The 20,896-nt window shown below is 40.2% G+C and overlaps 1 pseudogene; it reads left to right on the top strand.

Moving 5' to 3' along the window:
- The first annotated feature begins 344 nt into the window (after positions 1–344).
- On the top strand, positions 345–1,044 carry LOC114223999 (large ribosomal subunit protein eL19 pseudogene; annotated as a pseudogene).
- The last annotated feature ends 19,852 nt before the right edge of the window (positions 1,045–20,896 follow it).

Here is a 20,896-nt window from a genome sequence, read left to right as displayed (position 1 = left end):
TTTTTCTATAGAGAGAGTAAACTTTGCTGTCTTTCATGCACCTCAAAGTCGACATTCCTCAAACTGAACTCATGGCCTTCCTCCCCATCCCTACCACCCATTCTACTGCATTTCGGTAAATGGCATTGCCCTCCGCCCCTTTGTGTAGGTCAGACATCTTGGTATCCTCTCTGATTTCACCTCTCGCTCACCCCTACATCCAGCCCATTACCAGGCCTACCACTAAAACGCTCTCCATCCCTTCAAATATCTTTCCACCCTCGTCCTTTTTTCACCTGTTCTTCTGTCTCCACTTTTTTTTTAAGGCTTGAATTATTTGAAGGCCATCTATTATATAGCAAGTATTTCAAACACAGAAAAATGCTGAAACCCGCTTTTTCCTTTCGGCGCTGCGGCCGCAGCCATGAGTGTGCTCAGGCTTCAGAAGAGGCTTGCCTCCAGTGTCCTCCACTGTGGCAAAAAAAAAGGTCTGGTTGGACCCCAACGAGACCAATGAAATCACCAATGCCAACTCCCGTCAGCAGATCCGAAAACTGATCGAAGATGGGCTGATCATCCGGAAGCCTGTGACTGTCCATTCCCGGGCTCGGTGCCGTAGAAACACTTTGGCCTGCCAGAAGGGCAGACATATGGGCATTGGTAAGAGAAAAGGTACTGCCAATGCTCGCGTGCCTGAGAAGGTTACCTGGTTGAGGAGGATGAGAATTCTGCGCCCGCTGCTCAGAAGGTACCGTGAATCTAAGAAGATGGACCGCCACATGTACCACAGCCTCTACTGGAAAGTGAAGGGGAACATGTTCAAGAACAAGCGGATTCTCATGGAACACATCCACAAGCTGAAGGCTGACAAGGCTCGCAAGAAGCTTCTGGCTGACCAGGCTGAGGCCTGCAGATCTAAGACCAAGGAGGCTCACAAGCGCGGTCAAGAGCGGCTCCAGGCCAAGAAGGAGGAAATCATCAAGACTCTGTCCAAGAAGGAAGAGACAAAGAAATAAAACTCCCTCTCTTTTGTCTGTACATAGTGGCCTCGGCAGTAACACAGATCAGTTACTCAATAAAACCAACCTTTATCTGCCTCAAAAAAAAAAAAAAATAATAATGCTTAAACCCAAGAACTAATCCACATAATGCCAAAAAAAAAAAAAATTAGAATACTAGGAATTATAGATTTCCCTTTCATAAAGCTATTATATTGAGTATACTGAGTGATTTTTTAAAAATTTAATTTAATTTTTTTAATTTTATTATGTTATGTTAATCACCATACATTACATCATTAGTTTTTGATGTGGTGTTCTATGATTCATTGTTTGCATATAACATCCAGTGCTCCATGCAGTACGTGCCCTTTAATACCCATCACCAGGCTAACCCATCCCCCCACCCCCTCCCCTCTAGAACCCTCAGTTTGTTTCTCAGAGTCCATAGTCTCTCATGGTTCGTCTCCCCCTCTGATTTCCCCCTCTTCATTTTTCCCTTCCTACTGCACTCTTGAACTCCAATAACCCATTCATCACCCTGCTGTTGGAATATTCTTTTAAAATCACATATAATTGTCTTTGCTATGGCTTTTCATTGGTCTAGTTTAGCCTCAGATTCTTAACACAGCTTACCTACTGATCTGTCCTTTACCTTTGTAGCTGCACTAACTCTGTTACCCCTCCAGCCCTAGTTGAATCTGCTGCTTGCTCTGCTCCGCTCCAGCAGTACCTGACGGTTTTCAGTTCCTCAAATACAACAGATGACAGTCTCCTGCTACCTCCAGGCTGTCCCTTTACCTGGAAACTACCAACCATTACTCCATCCCCTTTCCCTCCTCCTCAGCCACACACACATACACTTGGCTTAAATAACCTTCATTCCTACTCAGCTTGAACAGCATTTTCTTCACCAAGGTCTTCTCTGATCCCCCAGACTCTACTAGGTCTCCTAGTTATGAGCTCCCATTGTTTCCAGTGTTTCCACACTAGAAATTTCTTAATTATTTGTGTTCTTTTATTTTGTGTGTGTCTTCCCCACTGGATTGTGCATTCCATAAGGGAGAGTTCTTTCTCTTTTCACCACTGTGGACCCAGGGCCTGGTGTTGTGCCTGGCACATAGGAGACACCTAAAAGACATTTTCTGCTTAATGCTGACTGCCTGTATCAGGATGGTTTTGCCAGCAAGTAGCAGAATTCTGACTCAAGTATGCCTTGAAAATAAGGTTTGAAATTCTTTCACTTATCCGAAAGTTCAGAGACAGGGTAGACTTCTTGGTTAGTATTGATTTAGCACCCCAGCCAGGTCCTGCAGGATCTCTACAAGAGTGTCCTCTCCACTGTGCTGGCTTCTTGGCTCACTTTCCCTATGTTGTCATCAGATAGTTCCCAGAGTCTGCTTTACTGCCCAGCCAGCCTGAGAAGGAAGTGCCATGGAGACGTTATAGGAAATCCATGATTAGGGCTTCCAGAACTGAAATGGCCCCAAGTATGGGCTGTGGCACTCCCTGCCTCCTGGTACCGATTCAGCAACAATTTCAAAGACCAGCAAGATTCCATGGAAACCAGCACTTAGGTGGTATGACTTCACTTAAGATCTTTTAAATAAGGGGTGCCTGGGTGGCTCAGTCATTAAGTGTCTGCCTTTGGCTCAGGTCATGATTCCAGGGTCCTGGAATTGAGCCCTGCATCGGGCTCCCTCCTCAGCAGGAAGCCTGCTTCTCCCTCTGCCACTGCCCCTGCTTGTGTTCCCTCTCTCGCTGTGTCTCTCTTTGTCAAATAAATAAAAATTAAAATAGAGATCTTTTAAATAAAATGTTGGCTGTTGATTCGTTAACTGGCTTCTATACACAGAGAGCTACGAGAGACCAAAGAAAGGGGCAGGCCACTCTGGATTGTAGGTGGCAGGTTTAATAAGTAAGGGAAACTTACGTATGAGGCTGGTGTTGGGCAGCAGCAAGATGAGTACACCTCTGCACCCATGCTCCAGAATCTTAAGAGTTTATATAGAGGCCTCAACTGGGTTCAGTTACATATACCATCTACATGGTCTCAACAACACCTTACTTTCTCAGGGCTGTGTCCTTGAAAATGGTCCTCACTGTAAGAACAGTGGGCAGAATGTACATTCCAAGGACTGGGAGTGGTGAGGACCCGCCAGGGACCTGGGTCCCCCTGGAGGGTCAGCCAGTGGTCACGTCCTCTTGGTGACCTCCTTCAACATTGGCTACTTTACCTTTTCTGAAATAGGTATGAAGACTTCTTGAATGTTTGGCTGCTCTAGAAACTTTTGAAATACCACCTTATTGGAATAACATGGAGATGCTTGGGTTCTGAAGTAGTCCCTCACATATATTTTCTCCTTTAGGTAACAGGCTTGAATTGAAGTATACTGAGTTTTCATTTCATGTTTTAATTAAAGAGTCTTAATACTCTTCCAAGAGTCTGTTGGAACCAATTGTTAACCTTCAAATTCTTTAACAAAATATTTAAATTCAGAACAATTATATATAAGGAGAGAGCGAGAGGGAGAAGAAGGGAGAGACTATAGATCTTGAGAATAAATAAATCAGGAGTTGACTTTGGGGGTAAAAGAGTGGCAAGTACTATGGCTAGGGCTTAATTCATGTTGAATGAAGAACCATTGGAAAATTGAAGTAAATTAGGGTCCTTGTTTGGTGGCTTCTGAGAAAAAAGTATTCCTGGTCAGACACATGGGAATCAGGCTCCAATGTGTCTCTAATTAGAGCTCATTCTCTCTGATATGTCTATTTTTTATTTTCCTGCTTATAACTCGATTAGAACATGTCGTTGTTCTTTTTACCTGTACTCATTTTGTTGTTGTTAAAGCAACTTAGTGCTTTAAAGATACTGGGAAAATATGTTTCTTTTCAAGTAAAAGTTTTCTCTCCGAGTGGGAGGAGGAGGCGGGGGTCACTGGGTATTCCCTCTTCTGCCGATTTCTGAGTGAGAAGACACCTACTTGAGCTGACAGGCCGAAAACAAACTAAACAGCTGGATCTTGTTCTTTTGATCTCTGCCACTAAGTAGTATTTCCCCATTGCACATTTGCTGAGCACATTTGATTTCCACTGCAGATATAAGATGTCTAAGCATGTCACTCTTTCCCTTTGTTTGTCAACTTTTACTTTTTGTTTAGTCAGGCAACCCCATGGGGGTGGAATCTTATTCATTGTTCCAAGGAGTGCATAATCAGACAACTTGAGGATGGTTGCAGAGTTCTTGGTGCATAAAGTAATCGTGTCTCTGGGGGCTCCTCAGCTGCAGATCTGATGGGTATTTTCCATGTTAGTTTTGGAGGCTGAGCTATCTCCTTTATGAGGTTGGGGGACAGGTGCGGGGGAGAAGACATGAGAAAACTGCTTTTATCTTTTCTGCTAGTCTAAGCATTTGTCTGTAATGTAGCTGCAGAAAGCCTGAGAGAGTCATGGCTTTGAGGTCTGTATCCAACCCTCTCCTGACGCTCATACCCATGAATTCTGAGTTGACCCAGCAGACTGGCTGATTGGGGTAACTTCTTCCTTTATCTTTGCTCTATGTATGTCCTTTCTGAAGCTTCAGTTTCAACAGTAGAGGCTATGTTTCTTAATAAATGAGCTCCATTCTGTAGTCAAGAGTATTTGAGCACTTTCAGGTTGAAGAATGAAATGATCAGAAAAAGGCAAACCCATCTCTGAGTAGAGAACTGATGAAGAAGCAGAAGGCTAGCTGAGGACAAAGCAGAAGCTGTCACCCCACACCCCCCCATGTGATATATGTGACATCCCTCAGGCACTCCTGGCTGCCCTAAAGGAAAAATAAATGGTTAACTGATAGAGATCACAGTCCTGCAGGACAGGGTCTCCCTCGGTTTACAAATGTCCTAGTGATTTACAAGGAGGAAGTTTTCTTATCAATAGCGTAACTTCCAGAGACCCATAACTCAGTTTCCTGAAGCCCTAATATCACCTCCCCCTCCATAAAATTAAGGGAAGGTGAGGCAGAAGGAAATGTAAATAAAATTGAATTTCTTTTGAACCTGAAGCCCATTGATAAGGACATGTGATAGAAAGAATGTAACACTCCTCCACGAAACTCCCAGCTGTCTTCATGTTACTGCCTCATTAGAGGGAAGAACAACCTTGGCTTGAAAATAACCAGGCCTCCAGTATCCTGAGAGTCTTTAGCATATGACAGTCCTTCTGGACACCCCCTTTGTCCTCACCTCCCCAACTCCTGAGTATATAATCAGCCAGTCCTCAAGAAAGCAGCTCTTTCTGCCCACGGGTCCTGTTCCCATGCTTTAATAAACCACCATTTTGCACCAAAGACGCCTCAAGAATTCTTTCTCTGTTGTCGCCTCCTGACTTCACCCCACTGAACCTCACCTATATTCCAAAACTATGGAATTTACACTTGCCACTTATGACCACAAGATCGATATGACAGAGCAAAATTTCTTTATACAGTTGAAAAACTAAATTCAATCGGGAAAGGGTTAATAATAGCTTTTTTTTTTTTTTAAGTAGGCTCCATGCCCAATGTGGGGCTCGTACTCAACCCCAAGATCAAGAGTTGCACGCTCCACTGACTGAGCCAGCCAGGTGCCCCTTAACAATAGCTTTTAAGAGACACACTTGTTTACATAGTTCATGTTGTCCTCCATTTTCATTCAGCAGCCAAACTGATCTTTAAAAAACATAAATTCGATTACACCACTTCCTTGTATTAAACCCATCAATACCTTTCTCTTGCTCTAAAGATAAAATCCAAACTCTTGACCATGGCCTTTCTGACCTGTATTGTCTGACCTCTGCTTAACCCCTCTAGCTTCATCTCATGCTTGCTTCCCCATCACCCACTATGTTGCAGCCACACTGGCCCCTTCAGTTCCTGAACCACCATACTGTCTTACCTCAGGGCTTTTGCACACACCATTTCTTCTTCTTGAAATGCTTCTCTTTACTTGGGTTCTCTACATGGCTGTTTCTTTGCACCCTTTGAGTCTTGGGCCATCTTCTCAGGCCTTCCACAACCACACTAATAAGATCCCTCTAGGGGCACCTGGGTGGCTCAGTTGCTTAAGTGTCTGCCTTCAGCTCAGGTCATGATCTCAGGGTCCTGGGATCAAGCCCCCTGTCGGGCTCTCTGCTTAGCAGGCAGCCTGCTTCTCCCTCTGCCTCTGTCACTCTCTCTGCTTGGGCTCTCTCTCTGTATCTGTCAAATAAATAAATAAAATAAAAAAAAATCCTTCTATTATTTTCTATTACTGCACCATAACGTCTATGAGCCACAAGGACTATGCTTGTTCTTTTTTCTTCTCTCTCTCTCTTTTGAGATAGGCAGATGATCTAGAAGAATAATTATTTATAGATAATTTTTAAAATTATGGTAGAATTTACATAAATGAGGAAATATTTTAAATGTTCAGTTTGATGAGTTTTGACAATATGTATACCCCCATGTCACCATCACTCACAGTGAGATATGGAATGTTTTTATCATCCGTGAAAGTTCCCTCATGCTCCCCTCTGACCAGAGGTAACCACTTTCTTTAAAAAAAAAAAAAAAGATTTATTTATTTATTTGAGAGAGAGAGAAAGAGAGAGAGCAGGGGAGGGGTAGAGAGAGAGGGAGACAAGCAGACTCCCTGCTTAGCGGGGAGCCTGAAATGCTCTATCCCAGGACTCCGAGATCAAGACCCGAGCCGTAATCAAGAGTCAGAAGCTCAACAGACTGAGCCACCCCGGTGCCCTGAGAAGTAACTACTTTCTGACTTATGTTATCATCCATTAGTTTTGCCTATTCTTGGCTTCTTTCTTTCAACATAATGCCTATGAATTTCATTCATGTTGTTGTAGATATCAGAAATTTATTCCTTTTGTTGCTGAGTAGCATTGTATTGCATGAATACACTAAAAATTGTTTCTCCATTTTTTTGTTGCTGGCATTTGGGTTGTTTCCTGTTTTTGGCTATTATGCGTAAGGTCGTTATGAACATTCTTTTCTCAAAAGCTTTTTATTGTTGAAGCATAGTTAACACATATGTAATGAACATTCTTGTACAAGTATTTTTATACACATATGTATTCATTTCTCATGGGCAAATACATAGAAATGGAATTGCTGAATCAAAGGGTGGGTGTATGTTTAACCTTCTGAAAATGACCAAAAAGTTGTCCATGTTTGTCTTATTCACTAAAGTACACCGAATTTCTGTTTCAGGGCCTGACACACACAGTACTTATTTACTCTCTCTTTATTGAATGATTTAACGCTCTTTTTAGTGTTCTGACTTCCTGAGAAGCAGCTGTCCATTACTCAAGGATGGCATTTTTATTGTGAAATTATGACCCTAAAGTAAAACTCAAACCATCATTATGATAAACAGACTTTGGCACAGGACAGTGTGCAAGGTCAATTTTGAAATTAAGCCTCAGCCTCACCATTTTGGTTTGTTTTATTTTGCCTTCTCTTCCTCCTCCTTCTTTTCAGTTCACCACTACTCCCTAAGCAGAAAACCATTCTTATCCTTTGCTGGCAGAAGTCAAGCCCTTGTGTAGGTTGTGGTTACAGTTTCACCTCCCAAGAGGTCAGAGTACTTTCTAAGGAGTAACTCAGTCATTTAGCACCTGTTGAGAAACCAGTGGGTACAATATGCCCAGGGTCTTCGGAAGGTCAAAGGCAGACCTCAAGTTAGACCACTCACCTCTCCTTATTCTTTATCAGGAACTCACTAAGAAAACTCATTACTTCCTCTCAATAGCAGTGAGTCAGACAATGGGTACTTCATTCAGAGTAGAGTCTCAAGGAGTCTCATTCCTGATTTAAAGTGACCCACATGGCTTCACACTTTTCACTCAGAACCTCAATTCCTTTGGTTTTTCTGGAAGCCTTTGGGAAGCCTTGGGAAGCTTCCAGGAGATTCCATGAGATGAGTGAACCTGGATTGTGGGGGGATGGGAGTGAGGATGGGAGAGGGAGGAATAGTGTGGTAGGTAGGTGGTAATTACACTGATTAAAAAAATCAGTGGTTTGGTGAGTAACTCCTTAAAAGGAAAAGTCCTTCTGCAGTTCATGAATATTTGCATAACTGCTCATTAATGCTTGGGAGAACTGAATCACTGGGATGTCATGGGACAGCTTATTTCTATTAAGACTGGTGGAATCTTTCTGTGGTGGGCATGGCCTTCCTGGGCCCCCATAACAGCTTATAACATCCGGTTAAGAAGCTCCTTCATTTCTAGCAGTTGATTAGGGTTGTAGTGCTCATGAACACTAATGACTCAGAAAGCTTCTAGAATTTAGATGGAGGAAATAAAGATACTCTTAAAGATCTTCCTTTCCCCAGGATAGGAGAGACCTCGGACAATATCTAGATGAAAGGACTTCAGTATTCTTCAAAGCCATTAAGAACAATTTGTTCATAATTCTCACTCTTCCTACTTAAAGAAATGTCATATCAACTTGTAATTGAAAAAAAAAAACTATAGCACAGGACAGCTAAAGCAGTATAGCAAAAACTATTTTAAGGGAAAGGAGACAGTTGTACATCAAAACTGGGATAATATTGTCAGCTATATTTAGCTCTGATCTTCCTGGCAGCCATAGCAAAAAACAGCTAAGAAAACACACAAAGAGAGACATCGTTCTTGTTATTTGATAAAGAGAATCATAAAAATCTATTTGGAGTATATTTTTGTGACACTGGAATTCTAAAGAGAAATTAATGGGTTTCTTTATAAAGGATGATGTACAAAGAAATGGGCACATCAGCAGAGACATCCTGTATGTAAATGTCTTTTACTTCCATGAGCATTCAGAATCCAAGGGCATAATATTAAGTTGTTGTCACCGAATAATTTCATATGGAGACCTAAGCTAGTATGTTGTGTTTAAAGATTATTTAGTTTGACAAGAGTTAGAGTATTGAGAAGTTGTTGGAATTCTTAACTTTGTTAAGCTATGGGCCTCTTATTTTTTTAAAGATTTTATTTATTATTTATTTATTAATTTAATTTATTTATTATTTATTTATTCATTGAGAGAGAGAGCATGTGCATGTGCGAGGGGGGAGGCAGAGTGGGAGTGGTAGTGGGGGAGGGAGAGAGAATCTTCTTTTTAACATATAATGTATTATTTGTTTCAGAGGTACAGGTCTGTGATTCGTCAGTCTTACACATACCCTCCCCAGTGTCCATCACCCAGCCACCCCATCCCTCCCACCCCCTCCACTCCAGCAACCCTCAGTTTGTTTCCTGAGATTAAGAGTCTCTTATGGTTTGTCTCCCTCTCTGGTTTCATCTTGTTTCATTTTCCCCTCCCTTCCCCTATGATCCTCTGGTCTTTTTCTCAAATTCCTCATATCAGTGAGATCATATGATAATTGTCTTTCTCTGATTGACTTATTTCACTCAGCATAATACCCTCTAGATCCAACCACGTCATTGCAAATGGCAAGATTTCATTTTTTTTGATGGTTCATAATATTCCATTGTATATATACACCACATCCTCTTTATCCATTCATCTGTTGATGGACATCTAGGCTCTTTCCGTAGTTTGGCTATTGTGGACATTGCTGCTATAAACATTGGGGTGCACATGCCCCTTCTCATCACCACATTTGTATCTTTGGAGTAAATACCCAGTAGTGCAATTGCTGGGTCATAGGGTAGCTCTATTTTCAACTTTTTGAGGAATCTCCATACTGTTTTCCAAAGTGGCTGCACCAGCTTGCATTCCCACCAACAGTGTAGGAGGGTTCCCCTTTCTCCGCATGCTCACCAACATCTGTCATTTCCTGACTTGTTAATTTTAGCCATTCTGACTGGTGTGAGGTGGTATCTCATTGAGGTTTTGATTTGGATTTCCCTGATGCTGAGCGATGTTGAGCACTTTTTCATGTGTCTGTTGGCCATTTGGATGTCTTCTTTGCAGAAATGTCTGTTCATGTCTTCTGCCCTTTCCTTGATTGGATTATTTGTTCTTTGGGTGTTGAGTTTAATAAGTTCTTTATAGATTTTGGATATTAGCCCTTTCTCTCATATGTCATTTGCAAATCTCTTCCTCCATTCTGTCAGTCGTCTTTTGGTTTTGTTGCCTGTTTCCTTTGCTGTGCAAAAGCTTTTTATCTTGATGAAGTCCCAATAGTTCATTTTTGCCCTTGCTTCCCTTGCCTTTGGCAATGTTTCTAGGAAGAAGTTGCTATGGCTGAGGTCGAAGAGGTTGCTGCCTGTGTTCTCCTTTAGGATTTTGATGGACTCCTGTCTCACATTTAGGTCTTTCAACCATTTTGAGTCTATTTTTGTGTGTGGTGTAAGGAAATGGTCCAGTTTCATTCTTCTGCATGTGGCTGTCCAATTTTCCCAACACTATTTGTTGAAGAGACTTTTTTTCCATTGGATATTCTTTCCTGCTTTGTCAAAATTAGTTGACCACAGATTGAGCATCCATTTCTGGGCTCTCTATTCTGTTCCACTGATCTATTTGTCTGTTTTTGTGCCAGTACCATGCTGTCTTGATGATGATGAGCTTTGTAAGAGAGCTTGAAGTCTGGAATTGTGATGCCACCAGCTTTGCTTTTCTTTTTCAACATTCCTGTGGTTATTCGGGGTCTTTTCTGGTTCCATGCAAATTTTAGGATTATTTGTTCCATTTCTTTGAAAAAAGTGGATGGTTTTGATAGGGATTGCATTAAATGTGTAGATTGCTCTAGGTAGCATAGACATTTTCACAATATTTGTCCTTCCAATCCATGAGCATGGAATGTTTTTCCATTTCTTTGTGTCTTCCTCAATTTCTTTCATGAGTATTCTATAGTTTTCTGAGTACAGATTCTTTGCCTTTTTGGTAGATTTATTCCTAGGTATCTTATGGTTTTGGGTGAAATTGTAAATGGGATCGACTCCTTAATTTCTCTTTCTTCTGTCTTGTTGTTGGTGTATAGAAATGCCACTGATTTCTGTGGATTGATTTAATATCCTGCCACTTTACTGAATTCCTGTATGAGTTCTAGTAGTTTTGGGGTGGAGTCTTTTGGGTTCTCCAGATAAAGTATCATATCATCTGCAAAGAGTGAGAGTTTGACTTCTTTGCCGATTTGGATGCCTTTGATTACTTTTTCCTGTCTGATTGCTGTGGCTAGAACTTCTAATACTATGTTGAATAGCAGTGGTGATAGTGGACATCCCTGCTGCGTTCCTGACCTTAGGGGGAAAGCTCTCAGTTTTTTCCCATTGAGAATGATATTCACTGTGGGTTTTTCATAGATAGCTTTTATGATATTGAGGTATGTACCTTCTATTCCTGCACTGTGAAGAGTTTTGATCAAGAAAGGATGCTGTACTTTGTCAAATGCTTTTTTTGCATCTTTTGAGAGGATCATATGGTTCTTGTTCTTTCTTTTATTAATGCGTTGTATCACATGATTGATTTGCGGATGTTGAACTAACCTTGCAGGCCGGGAATAAATCCCACTTGGTTGTGGTGAATAATCCTTTTAATGTACTGTTGGATCCTTTTGGCTAGTAATTTGGTGAGAATTTTTGCATCCATGTTCATCAGGGATATTGGTCTGTAATTCTCCTTTTTGATGAGGTCTTTGATTTTGGGATCAATGTAATGCTGGCCTCATAAAATGAGTTTTGAGGTTTTCCTTCCATTTCTATTTTGGAATAGTTTCAGAAGAATAGGTATTAATTCTTCTTGAAATGTTTGGTAGAATTCCCCTGGGAAGCCATCTGGCCCTGGGCTCTTGTTTTTTGGGAGATTTTTTATTACTGTTTCAATTTCCTTATAGGTTATGGGTCTGTTCAGGTTTTCTATTTCCTCCTGGTTCAGTTTTGGTAGTTTATACATCTCCATTTCTTCCAGATTATCTAATTTGCTGGCATATAATTGCTCATAATATGTTCTTATAATTGTTTTATTTCTTTGGTGTTGGTTGTGATCTCTCCTCTTTCATTCATGATTTTATTTACTTGGGTCATTTCTCTTTTCTTTTTGATAAGTCTGGCCAGGGGTTTATCAACCTTATTAATTCTTTCAAAGAACCAGTTCCCAGTTTTGTTGATCTGTTCTACTGTTCTTTTGGTTTCTATTTCATTGATTTCTGCTCTGATCTTTATTATTTCTCTTCTGCTGGGTTTAGGCTTTATTTGCTGTTCTTTCTCCAGCTCCTGTAGGTGTAGGGTTAGGTTGTGTATTTGAGACCCTTCTTGTTTCTTGAGAAAGGCTTGTATTGCTATATAGTTTCCTCTTAGAACTGCCTTTGCTGCATCCCAAAGATTTTGAACACTTGTGTTTTCATTTTCATTGGTTTCCATGAATTTTTTTTAATTCTTCTTTAATTTCCTGGTTGACCCATTTATTCTTTAGTAGGGTGCTCTTTAGCTTCCCATGTATTTGAACTCCTTCCAACTTTCCTCTTGTGATTGTGTTCTTGTTTCAAAGCACTGTGGTCTGAAAATATGCAGGGAATGATCCCAATCTTTTGGTACCAGTTGAGACCTGATTTGTGACCTAGGATGTGATCTATTCTGGAGAATGTTTCATGGGCACTGGAGAAGAATGTGTATTCTGTTGCTTTGGGATGGAATGTTCTGAATATATATGTGAACTCCATCTGGTCCAGTGTGTCATTTAAAGCCTATATTTCCTTGTTGATCTTTTGCTTAGATGATCTGTCCATTTCAGTGAGGGGGGTGTTAAAGTTCCCTGCTATTATTTTTATTATTATCAATGTGTTTCTTTGATTTTATTATTAATTGGCTTATATAATTGGCTGCTCCCATGTTAGGGGCATAGACATTTACAATTGTTAGATCTTCTTGTTGGATAGACCCTTTAAGTGGGATATAGTGTCCTTCCTCATGTCTTATTATAGTCTTTGTTTTAAAATCTAATTTGTCTGATATAAGGATTGCCACCCCATATTTCTTTTGGTGTCTATTAGCATGGTAAATTGTTTTCCACCCCCTCACTTTCAATCTGGGGGTGTCTTTGGGACTAAAATGAGTCTCTTGCAGACAGCATATCAATGGGTCTTGTTTTTTTATCCAATCTGAATGCCTGTGTCTTTTGAGTGGGGCTTTTAGCCCATTCACATTCAGGGTAACTATTGAGAGATATGAATTTAGTGCCATTGTATTGCCTGTAAGGTGACTGTTACTGTATATTGTCTGTGTTCCTTTCTGGTCTATGTTACTTTGAGACTCTCTCTTTACTTAGAGGACCTCTTTCAATATTTCTTGTAAGGCTGGTTTTGTGTTTGCAAATTCCTTTAGTTTTTGTTTGTCCTGGAAGCTTTTTCTCTCTCTTTTTATTTTCAATGACAGCCTAGCTGGATATAGTATTCTTGGCTGCATATTTTTCTCTTCTAGTGCTCCAAATATATCATGTTAGTCCTTTTTGGCCTGCCAGGTCTCTGTGGATAGGTCTGCTGCCAATCTAATGTTTCTACCGTTGTAGTTTATGGACCTCTTGTCCTGAGCTGCTTTCAGGATTTTCTCTTTGTCTCTGAGACTCATAAGTTTTACTATTAGATGTTGGGTTGTTGACCTATTTTTATTGATTTTGAGGGGGGTTCTCTGTGTCTCCTGGATTTTGATGCCTCTTTCCTTCCCCAAATTAGGGAAGTTCTCCACTATAATTTGCTTCAATATACCTTCTGCCCCTCTCTCTCTTTCTTCTCCTGGGATCCCAATTATTCTAATGTTGTTTCATCTTATGGTAATCACTTATCTCTCAAATTCTGCCCTCATGTTCCAGTAGTTGTTTAGCTGTCTTTTTGGTCCCTGGCAGTTGGTACTCTCTCTTGTTCTTTTTTTTTTTTTTTTTTGAGGTGAGTTTTTCTGTTTTGTTATTTTGTCCAGAGAAGACAGATGAATGAGAGAACAAAATGCTAAAAGGGTAACAATGACCACAGAAAAATAGACATTAAACAAATCAGAAGAGACCTGAAACCAGGAAGAAAAGAAAGGAAAAAAATTTTTTTAAAAAAAGAATATGATCAGGCTGGTGAATAGAACAGAGCCACACATGAGATTTTGGGTGTATTTTGGTCTGTTAGAAGAATCTACTTCCCAAAATATTAAAGAAAGAAAAACTTATATGTACATAAAAATAATGGTAAAAACAATGAAGGGATGGAATATGAGTGTAAAGATGAAAATTTAAAAAAGATTTTTAAAAAGGAATTGATAAGATAAGAAGTTGGTTGAAAAAAAGAAACAAAAAAAAAAAAAGGAGAGAATGTGATCAGGCAGAAAACTAGAACAAAGCCATTACACTAGATTTAGGGTATATTTTGGTCTGTTAGAAGAAACTGTATCCCAAAATTTTGAAGAAAGAAAAACTTATATATATACAAAAAATAAGGTTAAATATAATGAAGGGATAGAATATGACTAAAAATGAAAATTAAAAAAGAGTTTAAAAAAGGAATTGATAAAAAAGTTGGTTGAAAAGGAAAGAAGAAAAATTCAAAAAAATAGAAAAAGAAAATAAAAAAAATTAACTTTGAAAGACTAAAGAATCATGGGGAAATAGCCATGAATTTTATGTGCTGTATTCCCCTAGTTCTGGGGTTTTGCCATTCTCATTGATTGGTAAACTTGGTCTTGGCTGGCGTTCTTGCTTATCTTCTGGGGGAGGAGCCTGTTGCTGTGGTTCCCAAATGTCTTTGCCGGAGGTGGAATTGCCCTACCCTTCCTGGGGCCAGGCTAAATAATCTGCTCAGGTTTGCTCTCAGAGCTTTTGTTCCCTGAAAGCTTTCCATACAGCTTTGGAGAATGAGAATGAAAAGGGTGTCCTCCCAGTCTCCACCCAGAGGAGCTGAGAACTCAGGGCCCCACTCCTCAGTGCGTCCTCAGAGAAAAGCAGTCAATCACTCCTGTCTCCCAGGGCTCCTGCCGCGCTCCGTGCTCACCTGGCATGTAACTGAGTGTTTCTGTCTCTGGCACCCAACCCCGTTTGGAATCTCCAAACCCAGCAGATTCCTGTGGTATGCTCCCATGCTGCTCCTCCCAGGGGAAGAAGGGGAGTCTCCCCGGATCTGCCACTTGTTGGGTCCCTGCTGGAAGGTCAGGGGCCTGATCATGGTTTATGGCAACCCTGAACTGAGAGCCCACTCCTCAGATCTGTCTTTGCAGCCAGCTTCCCCACTCCGATACCTGGGAGCTCTGCCACCCTCAGGCACCCCCTGACTCAGGTCTTTCTGTGACCCCGAGGGTCCTGAGACCACGCTGTCCCAGCAAGGGTTCACCCCCTGCTTAGCCACTGGAGTGACATTCCTCAGTGGAGCAGAATTCTAAAAGTTCCAATTTTGTGCTCTACTGCTCTATCACTTGCCGGGAGCCGGCTGACAGAGGCTCCCTCCCCCTGCCGTCTATCTTCCCGAATATCGCCACGGATTCACTTCTCCACATGTCCTACCTTCCAGAAAGTGGTCACTTTTTTGTTCATAGAATTGCTGCTATTCTTTTCTTTGATCTCCTGTTAAGTTTGTAGGTGTTCAGAATGGTTTGATAACTATCTAGCTGAATTCCTGGGACCAGATGAAATTTAGGTCTCCTATTCCTCCACCGTCTAGCCTCAATTGTCGGGAGAGAGAATCTTGAGCAGACTCTGAGCTGAGTGCAGAGCCCAACATGGGGCTTGATCTTAGACTCCAAGGTTATGATCTGAGCTGAAGCGAAGAGTTGGTTGCTCAACAGGCTGAGCCACTAGGCACCCCTACTATGGACCTCTTTTTTAAAAATTTTTTTTATTATGTTAAACATACAGTATATCATTAGTTTTGATGTAGTGTTCCATGATTCATTGTTTGCATATAACACCCAGTTCTCCATGTAATATGTGCCCTCCTTAATACCCATCACCAGGCTAACCCATCCCCCCACCCCCTCCCCTCTAAAACCTTCAGTTTGTTTCCCAGAGTCCATAGTCTCTCATGGTTCGTCTCCCCCTCTGATCCCCCCCCCCAACTTCATTTTTCCCTTCCTTCTCTTAATGTCCTCCATGCTATTCCTTATGTTGCACAAGTAAGTGAGACTATATGATATGGAACTGGAGGAGATAATGCTAAGTCAAACAGAAAAGGGCCTCTTTTTAAAATAATAGTCTGTGGGATGCCTGGGTGGCTCAGTCATTAAGCATCTGCCTTCGGCTCAAGTCATGATCCCAGGGTCCTGGGATAGAGCCCCACATCGGGCTCCCTGCTCTGCGGGAAGCCTGCTTCTCCCTCTCCCACTCCCCCTGCTTGTGTTCCCTCTCTCGCTGTCTCTCTCTCTCTGTCAAATAAATAAATAAAATCTTAAAAAAATAAAATAATAGTCTGCATACAGAAAACAGCATATATAGGATTATAAGGAAATCAATTATACTGAAGTATAGATATCAATATATTTTTAAAAATTATGAGATTAATATATATTAACACATTAAATAACAAGATATATTAGCTGGTCTACAAATTACCATAGTTTAATAGAGCAATGAATGTAAATGCTATTTCAACAATTTTTAAAACTGTAATGTGATAAGGAAGATATCTGTGATTTCTATTAGCAGTCACAGATACTGCTAATATTCCTGTGGTTTATTTCCTACATTCATAAGAGAAAAATATGATACACACCAGATCGAAGTTAGTGAGAATCAAGATTCATTTTTTTCCCATCCAAGTTCTTGGGCTCCCTTGGAATCTCAGGACACCAGGTTAATAACTAAGGACTTACAGAAATGAAAATACGTGAACTAACCCATCTTCATTTGTTTTTGCCAGAAACTTGGTAGAAGTCAATCTAAGATTGATTGAGTGACTTAAGTAAAGATATTCTTTATGAATGAAGGGAGATCCATTAGCTTTAGGTAGCAAGAAACAAAGCTGAAGCTATTATGAAAATATTTTTCAGTGTTTTATTTTCTTTGATTTCTTGATTTTTAATTATTTCTGGAACAACTCTTCAACAACAGTGAAAACTTGTTTTATTTAATTTTTATCTTATGCTCTGACAAAAAGATAAAATAGTTGTTGATATTAGAATAAATGGAGAAATGAGTGAACAAATTTATCCTTAATATTCTTGTTCTCGGGGGGGTGGGAGAGATGGGGTGGCTGGGTGATCGACATTGGGGAGGGTATGTGAGCGCTGTAAATTGTGCAAGACTGTTGAATCACAGATCTGTACCTCTGAAACAAATAATGCAATATATGTTAAGAAAAAAAAAAGAAGATAGCAGGAGGGGAAGAATGAAGGGGAGTAAATTGGAGCGGGAGATGAACCATGAGAGACATGGACTCTGAAAAACAAACTGAGGGTTCTAGAGGGGAGGGGTGTGGGGGGATGGGTTAGCCTGGTGATGAGTATTAAAGAGGGCACGTTCTGCGTGGAGCACTGGGTGTTATGCACAATCAATGAATGATGGAACACTATATCAAAAACTAATGATGTAATGTATGGTGATTAACATAACAATAAAAAATTTAAAGAAAAAAAATTCTTGTTCTCTAGTCTTCGTTCTTCCAGTGAATCTTTCTCTGAGCTGCTAACAAGTAACAAATAAAATACACTAGACTGGATTTCCTTTCCTTTTACCTCTCCAGTCTATTATTGCCTTGTGTAGATTCCAAAGCTTTCAGCAATGGGAAAAGAAAAGAGGTCATGGATCTGTAAAATAAGGAAGTTGTAACATCAATACCTGACTCATGGAAAATTATTGAATTTAAGAAGGACACCAACATAGCATAGTCTGTGCTCAGAAAGTCAAGACAAGTGAAGGCTTTTTCATCTTTACCCTTTCTTCTGCTTGTCCATGATTTGTAGCTGAAAATGCAAAGGCAGAGGGCAAGAAACAGTGGAAAAGGGGAAAGCAGAGAGGGTGGGGAAAAGAAATAATACTAAGAGGAGGGGTGGGGGGGAGATAAAGGAAAATAATCCTTATTTGTGCTGAAAATTCATTTCACCACTCTCATGGGTTATTTGGAGCTGTTCTGTGTGTATGGGTGGGTTGGGTTTCCAGAATGTGTTGTCTCAAAGTGTGGACCAAGGACCACCTATGGTGTTTGTTTCAAATGCACTTTTCAGGGCCTCTCTCAACCCACTCAATCAAAATCCTGTGGGACCCAGGATTATGCATTTTAACAAGCTTTCCAAGTGGTTCCAATGCCCCCTTAAAGTTGAAGAACCATTTATTTTGATGAGAGAAAAACTTGATTGACTCTTGCTAAGCAAATTAAATCTAATTCCACTCCCCCTACATTCCCCCTCAGGCAGGCAAGATAGTCTGTTCTTTCACTCACAAATATCCACACTGAACTGGCATTTGGGGGTTTTGCTATTTGGCCAAGCAACAGGTTGTTTTCTTCATTTTATTATTATTAGGTAGTTATTAGCAAGGAAACATGGTAGACAGCACACTTGAGTTAATTTGCAGAGGCCTCATGCCATCCTCTTCAGTTTGTAAGAAAGAGAAGCAATAGAAGCAATCTAGTCAATCTACGGGTCAATCTTGAGTGATAGGCCATAGAGGCAGAAGTCTATATTTTAAAGTACATTTATATTATCTGAGAGAAAGAGCTATAAAACCAACTTCCAAATAATATATATTGGTTTTCAAAAGCATGGTATCTAGAGTATTGCTTTTTTTTTCTCCAGCAAGATTTATTTTCAGCAATAGAAAAATTCATTTTTCCATTTCAAGAAGACATTCTGTGAGGCATGAATTAAGCAGTACAAAACAACCTCATTCACCACAGAAATTTTCTAGAGCGCTTTTCCATCCTATTTTTAGTCCATGATATTTCTGTTAATTTCCAGGTCATCCCAAGCTACACTAAAAAGATCTCTCCCTACCCAGCCATCTCTCTGGTTATATTCCACTCACCATGATCAGAAACAAAGCATCTTTAAATGTAAATCGTTTAGATGGATATGATACTGTTTCAACACACAATGAAATTCGTAAGACGGAAGTAAACTATATGAGCCTCCCTGGAGTAACAAATATAATAAAATTTAAAAACACAACACTAGACTTTGAAAATTGTCCTTTTTTTTCTTGAAACCAAAATAATCGATGGTTTTAGAGTTTCTCTTTGATCTCTTTCACCTACAAAGTGAACATTTAAAACCACATGGAGCAGTACTATTCTACCACCATTCAGGTTATCTTACTATTAGACACATTGCTATGGACTTGTCACATGAAAAGCATTTTCACTGACATTTCAGTAATTTAAAAAATGGCTATAGAGCATTTAACTCAGTGCCCATTTTGGGAGGACCATTGTGATTTAAAGGAAAGAGGCCTACATCCTGGAGAAACCATCTGTTTCAGACTGATGATAGTTCCTTTCTATTAGTCATCTGAATGGTCTACTTTCATATTTTTTCAGGATAGATTCTTGATCCTAGGAATTAGTCGATCCACATTACCCTGTAAACCTTTGTTATTTTGTTGGGTTAATGTTACAGCATCACTTCAAAGTATAGTGTCTTGAAATGTGACTTACAAACTTAGTATCTGTAAACTAGCTGGAAGGGATATTGAGAAGTCTACCAACATCCATCCTCTTTATATACTGCCTGAATCATGTTCAGAGATGGATATCTGCTCATATTTTAATAAATCCCCAGAAGTTGATAGCATCACACTTAGATACTTCATGTATTTCATGATGTTCACCATTTCTTTGAGAAATTCATTTATCAGTTGCCTAATTGGAACAACATTGAACCATGCAAAACTGATGAGAGTCTATCTTAACTGGCAATTGACTGGTTTCCACTTTTTTCGTGTGATCTCCATAGACTGCCAGTACTGCTCTGCTCATCTGGATTTAGTTAGTCTAGAATTGGAATATTGCCAAGGACAACTCAATATTAGTCCAGTAGATTTTAAATTTAAATAATTTTACTCTTTTTGGGGAAAGGACTGTTGAGGGAAAGTGGAAAGAGCAGTTGTATATTGCTGACCTAAATGTGGTTCAAGGGACTGCTCTGTTGCCCAGAATAAGGGAGATGATCTCCTTTCTGTAGTAGTTAGACTATACCTGGAGCTCAGTGTTCAGTTCAGTAAGTCCCATATGGGTGTGTCCTGGACAAACTGGCCTGTCCAGCAGAGGATGATCAGCATGCCTGATGAGATTTGGAATGCATCGGCAGGTAGAGTGAAAGAACTAGAGTGTACATACAACCTGGAGAAGAATAGAGTAAGGGGAGACATGATAGACATCTTCAAGTAACTAATGGACTGTGACATAAGAAGGTTTGGTTTTGCCCCATGTGACTCCAATGACAAAACTAGGGCCCATGGGTGGAAGTTACAAGGAGACAGATTTCTCTTCAGTATAAGGAAGGATATTTTTTAACCACTTCAAATTTTCTGTATACAGAATATTTTGCTTTGGAGCATAAGTTCACTATGACTGAGATTATTCAAGCACAAACAGGACAGCAATTAAGAGTTATGTTTATAGAAGAGATTCCAGCAAGGGAGGTTTGGTTAGTTGACCCCAAGTTCTTTTATAAACCTTGAGATTATGTTTTAGGAAATTCAGTCTTGTAATTTGATTTATAGAAATTTGTGAAACTGATGAAAAGAAGCAAAGTGTGGTGGGATAAAGGTGGGCTTAGGTTCTAGTCTTTGGTCTCTAATATACTAGGATTGTGACCTTAGACATGTCATTTTACCCTTTGGGTCAACTAGAAAATAAGGGTTTTGAACTAAATGACTTTCAAACCTCTCAGCATTAACACTGTGATTCCAAGAAGTTGTCTGCCCCTGTCTTGTTCTCTTACTCAAAGTCTGTCTCCACAGGACCACCCCTTCATTGACCATCTAGGGACATCGAGGCTCAGCAGCAGTGACCTCTTCTGATGGATTCCCATGTGAACCTCCAGGGAGACACCCA

This window comes from Eumetopias jubatus, unplaced genomic scaffold (assembly GCF_037043125.1).
Source record: "Eumetopias jubatus isolate StellerSeaLion01/CBP00866 unplaced genomic scaffold, mEumJub1_p1.0 scaffold_12, whole genome shotgun sequence".
Classification (NCBI taxonomy): Eukaryota; Metazoa; Chordata; class Mammalia; order Carnivora; family Otariidae; genus Eumetopias; species Eumetopias jubatus.
Note: the sequence above shows the minus strand (reverse complement) of the source record. Positions and strands in the feature narration are given on the sequence as shown.